The sequence below is a fragment of the Scyliorhinus canicula genome, chromosome 18, assembly GCF_902713615.1.
Source record: "Scyliorhinus canicula chromosome 18, sScyCan1.1, whole genome shotgun sequence".
Classification (NCBI taxonomy): Eukaryota; Metazoa; Chordata; class Chondrichthyes; order Carcharhiniformes; family Scyliorhinidae; genus Scyliorhinus; species Scyliorhinus canicula.
In genome coordinates this window covers 116,984,447-116,999,863 of record NC_052163.1, presented here as the reverse complement: position 1 = coordinate 116,999,863, position 15,417 = coordinate 116,984,447, and the positions used below count along the sequence as shown (strand labels likewise).

General features: G+C 49.3%; 1 protein-coding gene across 3 annotated transcripts in view; it reads left to right on the top strand.

The window, feature by feature from the left end:
- The window catches only part of LOC119953573 (N-acetyllactosaminide beta-1,3-N-acetylglucosaminyltransferase 3-like), a 56,368-nt gene that overhangs the window by 28,758 nt on the left and 12,193 nt on the right, over window positions 1–15,417 (top strand). The window contains exon 2 of one of the 3 annotated variants that reach the window (XM_038777966.1): window positions 3,187–3,286. The exons of 1 other annotated variant lie outside the window; for it this stretch is intronic. The gene's annotated coding sequence lies outside the window, so the exon portion shown is untranslated. Of the gene's footprint in view, window positions 1–3,143; window positions 3,287–15,417 lie in introns of those variants that run through there. One more of the 3 variants, XM_038777967.1, reaches the window with a different exon arrangement.

Here is a 15,417-nt window from a genome sequence, read left to right as displayed (position 1 = left end):
GATTTAGTTGAGGCACAGAAACAGGACGGAAATCTCAGGGAGATTTTTAAAGGAAATTTTGTGGCCCAATACGATAGGTTCAGACACGCTTTGACCACACATGAGGGTGTGATCATTAAGGACAAATTGTATGTGGTTCCAGAGCAGGATAGGAATCAAATGATTGCCTTATTCCATGACAGTCATGGACACCAAGGGATCGACCTGACCACAAGACACCTCAGACAACTCTGTTGGTGGCCAAATTTAAGAAACGATGTGACCCACTACATAGAGAATTGTCTAATTTGTGCACAAAATAACCAGGAGAGTTATTCAAAGAAGGCACACCTTAGCCACACTCGCCCAGTTAATGGCCCCTGGACAAACCTCCAGATTGATTTTATAGGACCATTGCCCCCTTGCAGGAATGGCTATAAATATGTTCTGGTGGTCATAGATACCTTTACCAAATGGGTAGAGGCATTCCCTTCACGCACCAACACAGCAAAGACAGCTGCAAAGATCCTGACCCACCACATCTTTACGAGATGGGGTCTCCCCAGACGTATAGAGTCAGATCAGGGATCTCACTTTACAGGACGGGTCATGAAGAACGTCCTGACCATATTCGGCATCAAACAAAATTTCCACATTGCGTATCACCCCTAGTCAAGCGGGATAGTAGAACGCATGAATCGGACCCTAAAATCGACCCTTAGGAAGATGGTACAGGAGAACAATTCGACTTGGGATTCAGTGCTCCCATTCGCACTAATGTTCATCCGCAACATGGTTTCATCATCCACAGGATTCACCCCACACACACTCATGACCGGACGCCCTATGAAAGGTACAGAATTCCTTTTAGGACTGGACATGACTAGCCCCGAAGTGACGGCCCTCACACATGAGAAGGTAGTCAAAGAATTAGTGGAAACTGTGAGGTCTGCACAGTTAGCAGTCGCAGTCACCCTTGGTAAACGACGAAAGCAGAGCACAGCTTGTTTTCACAAGAATGTACACCCCACAGAATTTCAGGTTGGGCAACAGGTTATGTTATCTGTTTACAACCCCAGCACGTTTTTGGCTCCTAAATTTTCCGGCCCGTATTCAATTTCGGACAAAATCAGCCCCTCCGTTTACAGAATAAAATACCCCAACGGTAAGACTGCGTGGTTTCATATCAACCAATTAAAGGCTTATGGAACACAGTCTAACCACACAAACCATGTCCTACTGGACGCAGCAGAACATCTCGCTCCGCCCACGAGAGACACATTTCCACCCTCCCCCTCACAGACCAGTTCCTCATCGGACTCGCCCTCGACTCCGCCCTCTGACTCCAGACCACGCCCCGGAATGGCCACAAGCTGCCACAGCAGAGACAGCGACACCGACTGTGACAATGAGGACAGCCACAGCACCCCACCCTACAGCCCCCACTTTAGCGACTACGACACCGACTCCAGTGACCCCATGGAGGTCACCTACATTAAATATCCAAACCCACACCCAAACCCACCACCCGACCCCGACGATACCGACTATGCCCCTTCAAATTTAGACACCACGATTTGGCACAGGGACAATTCATGGCGACTTGTCCGTAACGACGAGAGTGACCCCTGGTCACATAATACACAGATTGCATGCCTGATCCATACGAGAGTATGGGATCCGGGAGAAGAGGAAGACGTGATGTCTGACTCCCGATACGGCAACCCCTTTGTGACCCTGTTCACAGAGAAAGAGGAGAAGTGAGGTGTCCAGATGATGTAACAGAGGCACCGCTTGAGGGAAGCGATATCCTTTCTGATGGAACCTGCACGTTTGTTTTTTTTTATATATTAAGGGTTTGATTGGAGATCAGATCACAGTCTTTTCTGCTGTAAAGCTTGTGACCGCCTCGCACGCACGTTAGCTTGTCCGCAGATACCTCTGAGAACTTCAGTTAAGTATCCTCTGGTGAACCGACACGGTTCACAACTTGTCCCCTGTTTTCAGATGTTGGAGCATCTTGGCTCCTCCATTGTTTTTTCAGGTGCCCCTCTATTCTGGGAATAGAGGCTGCAATCCCACGATGAATACATTCATAACCGTTAATTTCAGGTTGCTCACGCAGTCGAGAAACGGCATTGAGGACCCGCCCTGTCTGAGAACCCCTTTTGGTCAACTAAGCTCGGGTACGGCACAGCACGCCTTACCCGGGGATCCCATACAAATCTTATCCGTACCGGCCCATACGCAACTCATTCGACCTTTTCGTTCAAAATTTGGTTTCATTTTTCTTTAGGTAGCCCTTCAGCAGCCATCCCACATGCTATTTACATACAGGAACATTCGGATGGTAAATCGCAAAGCCTGCGAGACGGCTCGCAGTGGTAAAGTTGTTAGGTGTATATCTGGTCCTAAATACGTATCTGAAAAAACCTCTCGCTCTCACTCTCTCTCTCTCACTCTCTCCCCTTCTTTCAAACTCTCTCTCTCACTCACTCCCCTCCTTTTGAACTCTCCCTCTCACCCTCTCCCCTCCTTTTGACCGCGCTCTCTCAATCTCTCCCCTCCTTTCAACTGCTCTCTCTCTCACTCTCTCCCATCCTTTCGAACTTTTTCACTCTCTAACCGTCTCCCCTCCTTGAAGGTAATCTTCCAAACGAGCTTCTTTGACCAGACGTTTGGTCATCTTTCTTGGTGTTAGATTCAGTAAGGTTATGCCCTTCTGTGACGCACCTTGGGGCATCTTTACTGTGTTAAAGGTGCTATATAAATGCACATTGTGGTTTTAGTTATATAAGTGATTTGGGATCAGAAACCCAGTGTTGACACTTCAATGCCAAAACTGAAACATGAATACATTGCACATGGTCTGTGAGAATTGAATAACACCCGGGGAAATAAAATGCTGGAGGTATTTTAGTCAGGGAAAATATAAAAAGTACATTCCTGGCATATGGCAAAGTCGTACAAGGAAGCTGAAAGCTAAGTTACAGGAGTGATAAATACTTCAAACGAATGTTAGTCAGTGATTAACAGAGTCAAAAGAATGACAAAGCACAACGTCAACAGCAGAGTGGTACAGTCCATTAACTACGTCCTTGAATACTGTTACAAGCTCTGGTCGCCAAGGAACAAGAGAGAAATATCCACGTTCTGTGGCAGAGCAACGTGAAACCTTGAACCTGATCGGCTGTCTCAATTCTGCAGATAACTGGGAGGAAGCTGAGGCTCGTTAGCCTGGAAGTGAGGCGACTTTGAGGACGGTGAATTCATACAGGGAGGCACGAGACGTTTAAATTGGAGAAAGGTAAAAAAAAAGATACACTTCTCGTATCAGCGTTGAACGGTGGAGTGAGCAGCAGAGTGTAGCTTTGAGTTGTAGGCCTGATATCAGGGAATTAATCTTTGCAAAGTAAGTATGGAATCGACTTTAGATAAAGGAGTGCGAACGAAAGCCTGGAATCATGTAAGGAGCGACAGTAGCAATGTCCCTCTGGTTGATGGCAGCACAGTGGTTAGCACTCTTGCTTCACTGCGGCAGGGACGCAGGTTTGATTCCCGGCTTGGGTCACTGTCTGTACGGAGTCTGCACGTTCTCCCCGTGTCTGATCATTGAACATAGAGTGCAGAAGGAGGCCATTCAGCCCATCGAGTCTGCACCGACCCACTTAAGCCCTCCCTTCCACCCTATCCCCATAACCCAATAACCCCATCTAACCTTTTTGGTCACCTAAGGGCAATTTATCATGGCCAATCCACCTAACCTGCACGTCTTTGGACTGTGGGAGGAAATCTGGAGCACCCGGAGGAAACCCACGCAGACACGGGGAGGACGTGCAGACTCCGTACAGACAGTAACCCAGCGGGGAATCGAACCTGGGACCCTGGCGCAGTGAAGCCACAGTGCTATTCACTTGTGCTACCCGTCTGGGTGGGTTTCCTCCGGGTGCTCCGGACTCCTCCCACAAGTCCCGAAAGATGTGCTTGTTGGGTGAATTGGACATTCTGAATGCTCCCTCTGTTCACCCGAACAGGGGCCGGAATGTGGCGACCAGGGGATTTTCACAGTAACTTCATTGCAGTGTTAATGCAATCCTACTTGTGACAATAATAAAGATTATAGATGGATGAATTAAAATGTGCTAAGTGACCTGTCTCATTGTTAACTATCCCGTGAGACGTAAACTGCAAAGTTTTTCGATGGGACTGAAGCAGTGAATCCCCCGTCTCCAGAGCAATGGCTTTTGCAATTACGCAACTTGGCGATACTAGTTCACTTAAACACACGGATAATTTCCTGTTCCTCAGGAAGATAGCTTTATTAACACCCTCTGTACAGCAATCACAGGAGAGGAGGAGAAGAGGAATACAAAAACTGAGGAACCATGTGCCAAATTCAGTCAAAATACAGTTGGTTAAAACTGACCTGAAACTAGAGGTATTAGGAAAGAGAAACATTGAGCCATCTCTACAAGTTAAAAGCTGCTTTGGAGAATTCTGGAGAGTAAAGGTACTATATGGTATAAATTTGAGGAAGTATGAATGAAACATTATGGGCGATTTGTAAAAAACATTTGCTGTTTCACTTTCAATGCTGATTTAAGTGGTTTTCATTTCCAATTTTCACATTTGTCTTTCTTGGCTATCCCTTGATATGAAGATATCCGTTTTAATACAGGAAACGGGGGTTAGGAGAGAGAGAGAACAAGGATGGATTTGGAGCCTAGTTTATTTGTTAAAGAAGAGAAAGACAATGGAAAAACAGCCAAGCACAGGAATAAAACAAATGGCACGTCACCAGCGTTGAATATTTTCAGAAGGGCGCAGTGTAAATGTACAATCTCAGGAAAAATAACTTCTTTGTATAGCTTTTATAAAAACAAACGGGAACAACAAGCACGTTCTGTTTTGGAGCAAGTTCCTCTTTTTTACATACGACAACATAAAATTACAAAGGGCTATTGATAAATTAGGTGAATGGGCAAAATCTGTGGTCGAAACTGGAAGCAAGTGAGCGGTTATCCATTATGGAGCAATAAAGGATATATCAGGGTACGTTCTAGATGGTATGAGGCTAAATTCAGTGGATTTCCAAAGAGTGATGGGACCACAACTTTTTACAATATACTGTAATGATCTGGAAGAAGGAACTGAAGGCACTGTTGCTAAGTTTGCAGCTGATACAAAGATCTGTAGAGGGCCAGGTTGTATTGAGGAAGCAAGGGGACTGCAGAAGGACTTGGACAAGCCAGGAGAGTGGGCAATGAAGTGGCAAATGAAATACAATGTGGAAAAGTGTGAGGTTATGCACTTTGGAAGGAGGAATTTAGGCATAGACTATTTTGTCACTGGGGAAATGCTTCGGAAAGCAGAAGCACAAAGGGACTCGCGAGTCCTTGTTCACAATTCTCTTAAGGTTAATGTGCAGGTTCAGTCGGCAGTTAAGAAGGCAAATTCAATGTTAGCATTCACGTCAAGAGGGCTAGAATACAAGAGCAGGGATGAACTTCTGAGGCTGTATAAGGCTCTGGTCAGACCCCATTTGGAGTATTGGGAGCAGTTTTGTGCCCCGTATCTAAGGAAGGATGTGCTGGCTTTGGAAAGGGTCCAGAGGAGGTTCACAAGAATGAGGAATGAAGAACTTGTTATATGAGGAATGTTTGAGGACTCTGGGTCTGTACTCGTTGGAGTTTAGAAGGATGAGAGGGGATCTTATTGAAACTTACAAGATACTGCGAGGCCTGGATAGAGTGGACATGGAGAGGATGTTTCCACTTGTAGGAAAAACTAGAACTAGAGGACACCATCTCAGACTAAAGGGACGATCCTTTAAAACAGAGATGAGACGGAATTTCTTCAGCCAGAGGGTGGTGAATCTGTGGAACTCTTTGCCGCAGAAGGCTGTGGCCAATTCACTGAGTGTCTTTAAGACAGAGATAGATAGGTTCTTGATTAATAATGGGATATGGGGTAATAGGGAGAAGGCAGGAAAATGGGGATGAGAAAATATCAGCCAAGATTGAATGGCGGAGCAGACTCGATGGGCCGAGTGGCCTAATTCTGCTCCTATGTCTTAGGGAGACCCGGGGTTTCAGGTGCATAGATTTCTAAAATGGCACAAACAAGTACAGGCTGGAATCAAGAAGGCTATTGGTACGCTGGCCTTTCTATCCAGAGGACTGGAGTACATGGACACAAGAGGTTATGCTGCAGCTATACAAAACCCTGGTTAGACCCCATTTGGAGTCGCGGTGCGTAGTTCTGGGAGCCACACTGTAGGAAGGATATTTTGGCCTTGCAGGGAGGGCAAAGTAGGTTGGCAAGAATGACACCTGGACGACAGGGATTGAGTTATGTGGTGGGATTATGAAAATTAGACCAGCATTCTCTCGGTTTTAGAAGATGTCATAATATACACCAGTATATCATGGTGCAGACACACACACTGATGGAGACACAGCAGGACCAATCAACATGCACAACACCGCAGCCAATCACCAGTTAGAGCACACTCACTATAAAGACAGAGGGCATCGGTTTTCCCGCTGATTCGGGATGCAGCCTCTCAGCTGCATCCCGGTGTTGTAAGACTTCTTACTGTGCCTCTCAGAAGGACAGAGCTTACAGCTTACAGCACAGATCTTCACCATGTGCTGAGTGCATAGACTGGTTAGGATAGGCATAGGTCTTTAGTTTAATCTAACATCGTGTTAACCCACAGTGAAAGCATGTTCAACAGTTTCTAGCTTAATAAAATAGTGTACTATTTTAAGTGTTAGTAGTCTATGTATTCCACAGATCCAGAAGATTAAGGCGTGATCAGGTCAAGTCTTCAAGATTGTGACAGAAGAAGACAGGGATGGGGGGTGATTGTCTGCCTCCCGAGCCGCTTGTTTGCCGGCGGTGAGCTCTCGCTGGCAGTGGGATTCTCCTTTCCCGCAGCCGGCCAATGGGATTTCCCATTGTAGCCACCCCCACGCTGCTGGGAAACCCGGGGACCGGAGTGCGCTGCCAGCAGACAATTCACCTCAGGGTAGGTAAAGATAAAGGGCGGGATTCTGTGATCCTGAGGCTAAGTGTTGATGCCGTCGGAAATGTCGTTGTGTTTCTCGACGGTGTCAACACGGCCTCAGGATCAGCAATTCTGGCCCCTACAGGGGACCTGCACGGCACTGGAGCGATCCCCATCCTCCAGCTGCTGATCCTGGCATGAACTGAGCGCAGTGGCACCGGCGCCAACGCGTGCATGTGCAGTGGCTCCCTGCTCTGCCCCGGCCCCGACGCAACATGGCGCAGGGCTACATGGGCCGGCACGGAAGAAAGGAGACCCCCAGCCAGCAAGGCCGGCCCGCCGAACGGTGGGCCCCGATCGCGGGCCAGGCCACATCAGAGCCCCCCCCCCCCCCAAGGCCGCCCACGGACCCTTCCACACCGAGGTCCGCTGACTGAGAGCAGGTGTGAACGGCGCCGGAGTGACTCGGGTTTTTTACGACGGCCGCTCGGACTATCCTGGGCCAAGAATCGGTGGGGGGGGGGGGGTGGCACATAGAGCGGCCCCCAACCGGCGCCGCATCAACCACGCCGGAGCCAATGGCGCTGATTCTCCGCTCTGCATGCTGGCTTCGGGGCGGCGTTACTCGATTCCTGCCGGTCGTGGGGATTCCCCGTCCCGGACCCGGGCTGAGAGAATCCCGCCCAAACTGTTTTCACAGGTTGTAGGTTCTACAACCGGGGGCATCGTCTAAAAATTAGGTCAAGGCCATTAAAGAGAGCCGATAGGAAGCACTTCTACACACAGAGGGTGGTAGAAGATCATTTGAAAGGGCTTTAGTTCAGACATTATCCGGGCGGCACGATGGCGCAGTGGGTTAGCACTGCTGCCTCACGCCGCCGAGGTCCCAGGTTCAATCCCGGCTCTGGGCCACTGCCCATGAGGAGTTTGCACATTCTCCCCGTGTCTGCGTGGGTTTCACCCCCACAACCCAAAGATGTGCTGGGTAGGTGGATTGGCCACACTAAATGGAGGCACTGGTGGGGATTCCGCACTTTCCAGTGATGGGAGATGGCTCAAGGCGCCGACATTTGATACACACACTCTCCCCACCACCCCCCTCCATTTTGTTTGCTTTGAAGAAATTTCGTAGGCCTTCATGGAATGATAACGATGCTGCCGATGACCCTGACTCCAGTTTCTAACTGGTCAGCCCATAGAATTCGCAAGCTCCGGCCCAATTGGCTGAATGGGTCACATGACCATCCGCGAACCCGCCCCTTTAAGGGGCAAGTGACCGCACATATGCAGTGCCTGGATCTTTGGGCTGGATATTACAGTTTTTGTCAAGGTGAGAGGGACAGGACTGAAATTAAGTGTTCAGTTTGCTGCTGATCCTTCCATCTCAGTGCAGCAAGTCAAGCGTTTAATGGCCAATTAGCACCTTGAAAGGAGATACGTGAAGTTGGTCATATCCATCAATTTGAATGCCCCCTCTGCCCTCCGACTCTGATTGTTACTAATGACAGGCTCAAAGCAGGAAACACACAGATTGATGCTGTGACAGTGACCATCAGAGGGTGGCATGGTGGCACAGTGGTTAGCACTGCTGCTTCACAGCTCCAGGGTCCCGGGTTCAATTCCGGCCTCGGGCGAGTGACTGTGTGGAGTTTGTAGGTTCTCCCCGTGTCTGCGTGCGTTTCCTCCGGGCGCTCCGGTTTCTTCCCACAGTCCAAAGATGCGCAGGTTAGGCGGATCGGTCATGCTAAATTGCCCCATAGTGTCCAAAAAGTGAGGTGAGGTTACAGGGTAAAGGCGGAGGCGTGGATGGGGTTCTCCTTCGGAGGGTCTGTGCAGATGTGATGGGCTGAATGGCCTCCTTCTGCACTGTAGGGATTCTATGATTCTATGACGTGTAGTTATGATCCCTAGCTTCCACTCTTGTCGTGCATCCTCATACCTGATGTAAGGTGCTCCCAAACTTCATCCAGTGCAGTGTCCGGGAATTCCAGACAATAGCATAAAATCACAAACAATTGGGCCTCTAACAAGCTCAATAGCTGATTAATTGGTAATTCCATAATGGTGACCAGGCTTCCAATTTCCCCCACTCACTTGCCTCGCTTAACGTAGGAAACTAGTGTGATGATACAGAATGCCAACCCATGACATTACGCTGTAATGGGGGCTGACAGGCATCCACCCATCCCGAGGCCATTAAATCCACCCCGTACATGTTTAATTATGTCCTCCTCACAAGATACTTTTGTCTAAACTTATCCTAACTATGTTTGAATCATAGAATTTACAGTGCAGAAGGAGGCCATTCGGCCCATCGAGTCTGGACTGGCTCTTGGAAAGAGCACCCTACTTGAGCCCACACCTGCACCCTATCCCCGTAACCTCACCTGGATACTAAGGGGCAATTTAGCACGGCCAACCCACCTAACAGCACGTCTTTGGACTGTGGGAGGAAACCGGAGCACCCGGAGGAAACCCACGCAGACACGGTGAGAACGTGCAGACTCCACACAGACAGCTACCCAAGCCGGGAATCGAGCCTGGGACCCTGGAGCTGTGAAGCAACAGTGTTAAACACTGCGCTGCCCGTATAATCTCCCATCAATGAGTCTGCACAATGTTTACTGAATAATGATAAATTGTTGGTATCTGTAATAACCTTCCGCTTAAACTTTTGCACCAAGTTTATAACTCAAGCTCAGTTACATTAACTAGGAAGAGGATATTAATGTTTGTATCACACGTATACAATATTTGGATATAGGTAAGTGTCTGAGTGAATTAGTCAATAGTAACATGACAGACAAAGTTTGTTCGGCCCATTGTGTTCATGGTGGTTACTCACTGAGACCCACTCCCCTCCCTGACTGAAAATGTGTCCTTGCCTCACGGCGCCGAGGTCCCAGGTTCGAATCCCGGCTCTGGGTCACTGCCCGTGTGGAGTTTGCACATTCTCCCCGTGTCTGCGTGGGTCTTGCCCCCACAACCCAAAGATGTGCAGGTTAAGCAGGTTTAGCAGGCCACGCTAAAAGAAAGAATTGGGAGCTTCAAATTTATTTTTTAAAAATGTTTCCTCCTTGGATGCTTGCTTTTTTGATGTGGAGATGCCGGCGTTGGACTGGGGTGGTCACAGTAAGAAATCTTACAACACCAGGTTAAAGTCCAACAGGTTTAGTTGGAATCACTAGCTTTCGGAGCACTGCTCCTTCCTCAGGTGAGATTCGGGTCCCTGGGGTCAGGAATCAAGTTGGGTGCACTGGTGGTATCTACCAGCCTGGTCCCTGCGTGGTGCACTGGGGTGGGCCTAGGATTTAGGCCCTTAGGGGAGTTGCCCCCAAGTCCCTTCCGAGGCCACTCTCCCCCCTCCACACACAATGCACTACCTGCCCACCCCTCCTCTACCACACCCACCCTCCACCCACGCCCCTTAATAGGAAGACAGGGACAGAGACCCCATGATAGGGAGACCCCCTCCCCCAGGACCCTATGGATAGGCAGAGTCCCCAGGACCCCATGAATAGGGAGACCCCTCCCCCAGCGACCCCATGAATAGGGGGATGCCCCCAGGGCTCCTATGAATAGGAAGATCTCCTTAACTGAAGGAACTCCTCATAGCGACTACTTAACTACAGGGACCCACCACAGAGACCCCCTGACTAAAAGGACCCCCCAAAGGGACGCTCTGACTGAAGCACCCCACTGGGACCCACTGACTAGAGGGACCCCCCACAGACCCTCTTCCGAGAAAAAGAGTCCCTGTCCGGAAGCTAGAGAGCAATTCAGACAGGGCCAGTGAAAATAAATTACAGCTGTAACACTTACCTGGAGGCTCCACGTATCCATTCCTGGAAGGAGAACAGCTGACACCTATGCTTCAACCCCACAGATCCATTAGCTGGCCATTCATAGCTTTCTGGTATAGAATCATCGAATCCCTACAGCATAGAAGGAGGCCATTTGGCCCACCGAGTTTGCACCAACCCTTTGGAAGAGCACCCTAACTAGGCTCACGCCCCCCCCCCCCATCGTATCCCCATGACCCAGTAACCCCACCTAACCTTTTAGATACTAAGGGAGAATTTAGCATCACCAATCCACCTAACCTAAGACCATAAGACATAGGAGCAGAATTGGGCCACTCGGCCCACCGAGTGAGCTCTGCCATTCAATCACGGCTGATATTTTACTCATCCCCATTCTCCTACCTGCTCCCCATAACCCCTGATCCCCTCATTAATCACATCTTTGGATTGTGGGAGGAAACCGGAGTACTCGGAGGAAACACAATACGCTTCCAAAGACCAGCTGCAAGCTTGATTCGTTCATCTCCCTCCCTGGATCTGTGACACAAAGTGGTGGAAGCCCCAATGTTTGCAAACATTGACCACATCAAAGAGAGGTAAATGCATTGCAATCACACGCTTCAGTTATTGGAATGCACATAGTGCTTTGAAAGCACTATTCCTCGCCTTGCGTAAATTTGCATGGGATACGAAATTGAATCCCGCTTTGCGTTCCCAGGCGGGATGGTAAAACGGGTGCAATTCTCCTCCGGCGGGAGAACATAGTCTCGCAAACGGAGAATCCACCCCCTTGTGTTGACCATTTTGGCCACAAATCGGCACCGTCGAGGTGGCTGACCCTCCAGTCTCCGACCGACCCCATTCTCCAGGACAACGGTAACGCAGTCATGGCTGCTGTTTGTCTTCAGGTTTTGCATTCCGCAGTCAGTTACTATCTCCGAATAGCACACAGTGTCACACTGCCACCAATATGGCCCAATCAGTGGCATTGCATATTAAAACAGCATTGAGTCAATGATGCAGATGTGGCACGCGGTCAGGACCATGGAAACCATCGAGGTGCCTCACCTTCAACCCTAAATTGAAAATCCTGCCCGTGTTTCTCTGTCCATTGCTAATTTCAAAGGCGATGCAAACAAGATACGTTTTTTTTTAAATTTAGAGTATCCAATTAATGTTTTCAAATTAAGGGGCAATTTGGCGTGGCCAATCCACCTACTCCGCCCATCTTTGGGTTGTGTGGGGGCGAAACCCATGCAAACACGGGGAGAATGTGCAAACTCCACACGGACAGTGACCCAGAGCCGGGATCGAACCTGGGACCTCGGCGAAGTGAGGCAGCTGTGCGACCACTGCGCTGCCCTTCAAACAAGATACTTTTTACTACCAGCCTGTTGCAGCGATATAGCCTTCTCCCCTCATTACCTCAGCAATGTGGGTTGTAATTACTTACTCAATATTTACCCTTCAAAGGTTGCTTCATGCATGTTGTTTGACGTTTGAATAAAACAATTCAATAAGGAATTTAAATCAGCAACTTCCTTCTTCCCAACCCGAGAAATTCTGGTAATATCTAGAACAAAGCATTGCATGAATAAATCAGGGTAATACTGTGCACAGGTGAAACTCTGTTCCCTTTGTTTGTTACGTTGCTTGTCAGACTAGCTCAGTTGGCTGGGCAGCTGGTTCGTGATGCAGAGTGCTGCCAACAGCCCAGAGTTTAATTCCCGTACCGGCTGAGGTTATTCAATGAATCAGCTTTCCCCTCGCCTGAGGTGTGGTGATCCTCCAGTTAAACCACCACCAGCCAGTCCCTTTGAGGGGGAGAGAGCAGCCTATGGTCATCTGGGACTATGGCCACTTCACTTTAACTTTGCCAGCGTCAACATTTATCCAGGGACCAATCACCAGTTCTGTTGGTGGCAAGTTGACATAGAACATACAATGCAGAAGGGGGCCATTCGGCCCATCGAGTCTGCAACGACCCACTTAAGCCCTCACTTCCACCCTATCCCCGTAACCCAATAACCCCTCCTAACCTTTTTTTTGGACACTAACGGCAATTTTGCATGACCAACCCACCTAACCTGCGCGTCTTTGGCCTTTAGAATCATAGAATCATAGAATTTACAGTGCAGAAGGAGGCCATTCGGCCCATCGAGCCTGCACCAGCTCTTGGAAAGAGCACCCTACCCAAGCCCACAACTCCACCTTATCCCCATAACCCAGTAACCCCACCCAACACTAAGGGCAATTTTGGACACAAAAGGCAATTTATCACGGCCAATCCACCTAACCTGCACATCTTTGGACTGTGGGAGGAAACCGGAGCACCCGGAGGAAACCCACGCAGACACGGGGAGAACGTGCAGACTCCGCACAGAGAGTGACCCAAGCCGGGAATCGAACCTGGGACCCTGGAGCTGTGAAGCAATTGTGCTAACCACTGTGCTACCTTGCTGCCCCCAAAGCCATAGTGCTAGCCACTTGCGCTACCGTGCTGCCCAATCTCATGGGGATCGGGAAACAAATAGAAGAGTCACTGATCTGTAATCGACAAATGGTACAGTGTGAGAGCTTCTCATGACCTCAGATTCGCCTCATGGTGCTTCACAACCAATGTAATATTTTTCAAGTGTGCAAAGCCTTTTCTCAGGGGGTTTTCAAACTCAGTGTCACGACGCATGGGCCGGTGTCGGGGTGATCAGTCGTGGCGTTCCCGATCGCAGGAGATGCGCCCAAGAACTGTGACCAGCTTTTGGGTTGATAATGCCGCCTGCAGCTGTCAGCAGCCTCAAGTCAGATCCGTCTCATTGTTCTGCTGACCAATAGGAGGAGGCCGGGGGCAGTTCCTCCTTTACCAGCTGCTGCCCACTGAACTGACGTACACGTCCAAAGATGTGCAGGTGAGGTGGATTGGCCATCCTAAATTCCCAACGATTACCTTCTGCAAAAAGCAAATGCATTTTCTGACATCTGAAATATAATAACGCCCCCATAGGTTTATGAGAAGTGAAATTAAATCATTGGCAATTTGAAAGCTAGCTGGAGAGAAGATGACATCTTTATCACTTCAACGGTGAAGGTTCTGATTTGGATCATGCTCTGCAGTCGAAATCTGATGAAATATTGGCAGGTTAATCTTTAACATTCTGCCACGTTGAGGTCAAACCAGCTGTATTTGCAACCTTCCGTATGAGCACAGTGGTTAGCACTGTTGCTTCACAGCTCCAGGGTCCCATGTTTCACTCCCGGCTTGGGTCACTGTCTGTGCGGAGTCTGCACGTTCTCCCCAGGTCTGCGTGGGTTTCCTCCGGGTGCTCTGGTTTCCTCCCACAAGCCCCGAAAGACGTGCTTGTTAGGTGAATTGGACATTCTGAATTCTCCCTCTGTGCACCCGAACAGGTGCCGGAATGTGGCTACTAGGGGATTTAGAAGGACAAGAGCAGCAGATACCTGGGAGCCCCACCACCTTCAAAGTCACTCACCGCCCTGACTTCAGACGTACTCGTATAATCTCACTCGGATTTATAAAATGAGTTTTCTATTTCTACAAATCACAGAATTGTTACAGTGCAGAAAGAGGCCATTTGGCCCATCGTGCCTGTACCGGCTCTCCAAGCGAGCATCACAACTGAGTGCCGCTCCCCTGCCTTTTCTCCATACCCCTGCACATGTAATCATCTAACAGCCACATGGATGCCTCGGCTGAACCTGCCTCCACCACACTTCCAGGCTGTGCATTCCCGACCAGAACCACTTGTTCTGCGAGAAATGTTTCATCTCGTATCACATCAGCTTGTATTGCCAATCATTTAGAATCTGCACCCCCTCGTTCTCGATCGGTTTTACGAGCGGGAAATGTTTCTCCCGATCTACTACGTCCAGCCCCCTCATGACTTTTAACACGTCTGTCAAAATAATTGCTTGAGAAAATGAACCAAGCTTGTGACCCCAAATGCACGTTCTAATAATAATCTTTATTGTCACAAGTAGGCTTACATTAACACTGCAATAAAGTTACTGTGAAAATTGAGGTGCTGCACTGTCAGAGGGTCAGTACTGAGGGAGTGCTGCACTGTCAGAGGGTCAGTACTGAGGGAGTGCTGCACTGTCAGAGGGTCAGTACTGAGGGAGTGCTGCACTGTCAGAGGGTCAGTACTGAGGGAGTGCTGCACTGTCAGAGGGTCAGTACTGAGGGAGTGCTGCACTGTCAGAGGGTCAGTACTGAGAGAGCGCTGCACTGTCAGAGGGTCAGTACTGAGGGAGTGCTGCACTGTCAGAGGATCAGTACTGAGGGAGTGCTGCACTGACAGAGGGTCAGTACTGAGGGAGTGCTGCGCTGTCAGAGGGTCAGTACTGAGGGAGTGCTGCACTGACAGAGGGTCAGTACTGAGGGAGTGCTGCACTGTCAGAGGGTCAGTACTGAGGGAGTGCTGCACTGTCAGAGGGTCAGTACTGAGGGAGTGCTGCACTGTCAGAGGGTCAGTACTGAGGGAGTGCTGCACTGTTAGAGGGTCAGTACTGAGGGAGAGCTGCACTGTCAGAGGATCAGTACTGAGGGAGTGCTGCACTGTCAGAGGGTCAGTACTGAGGGAATGCTGCACTGTCAGAGGGTCAGTA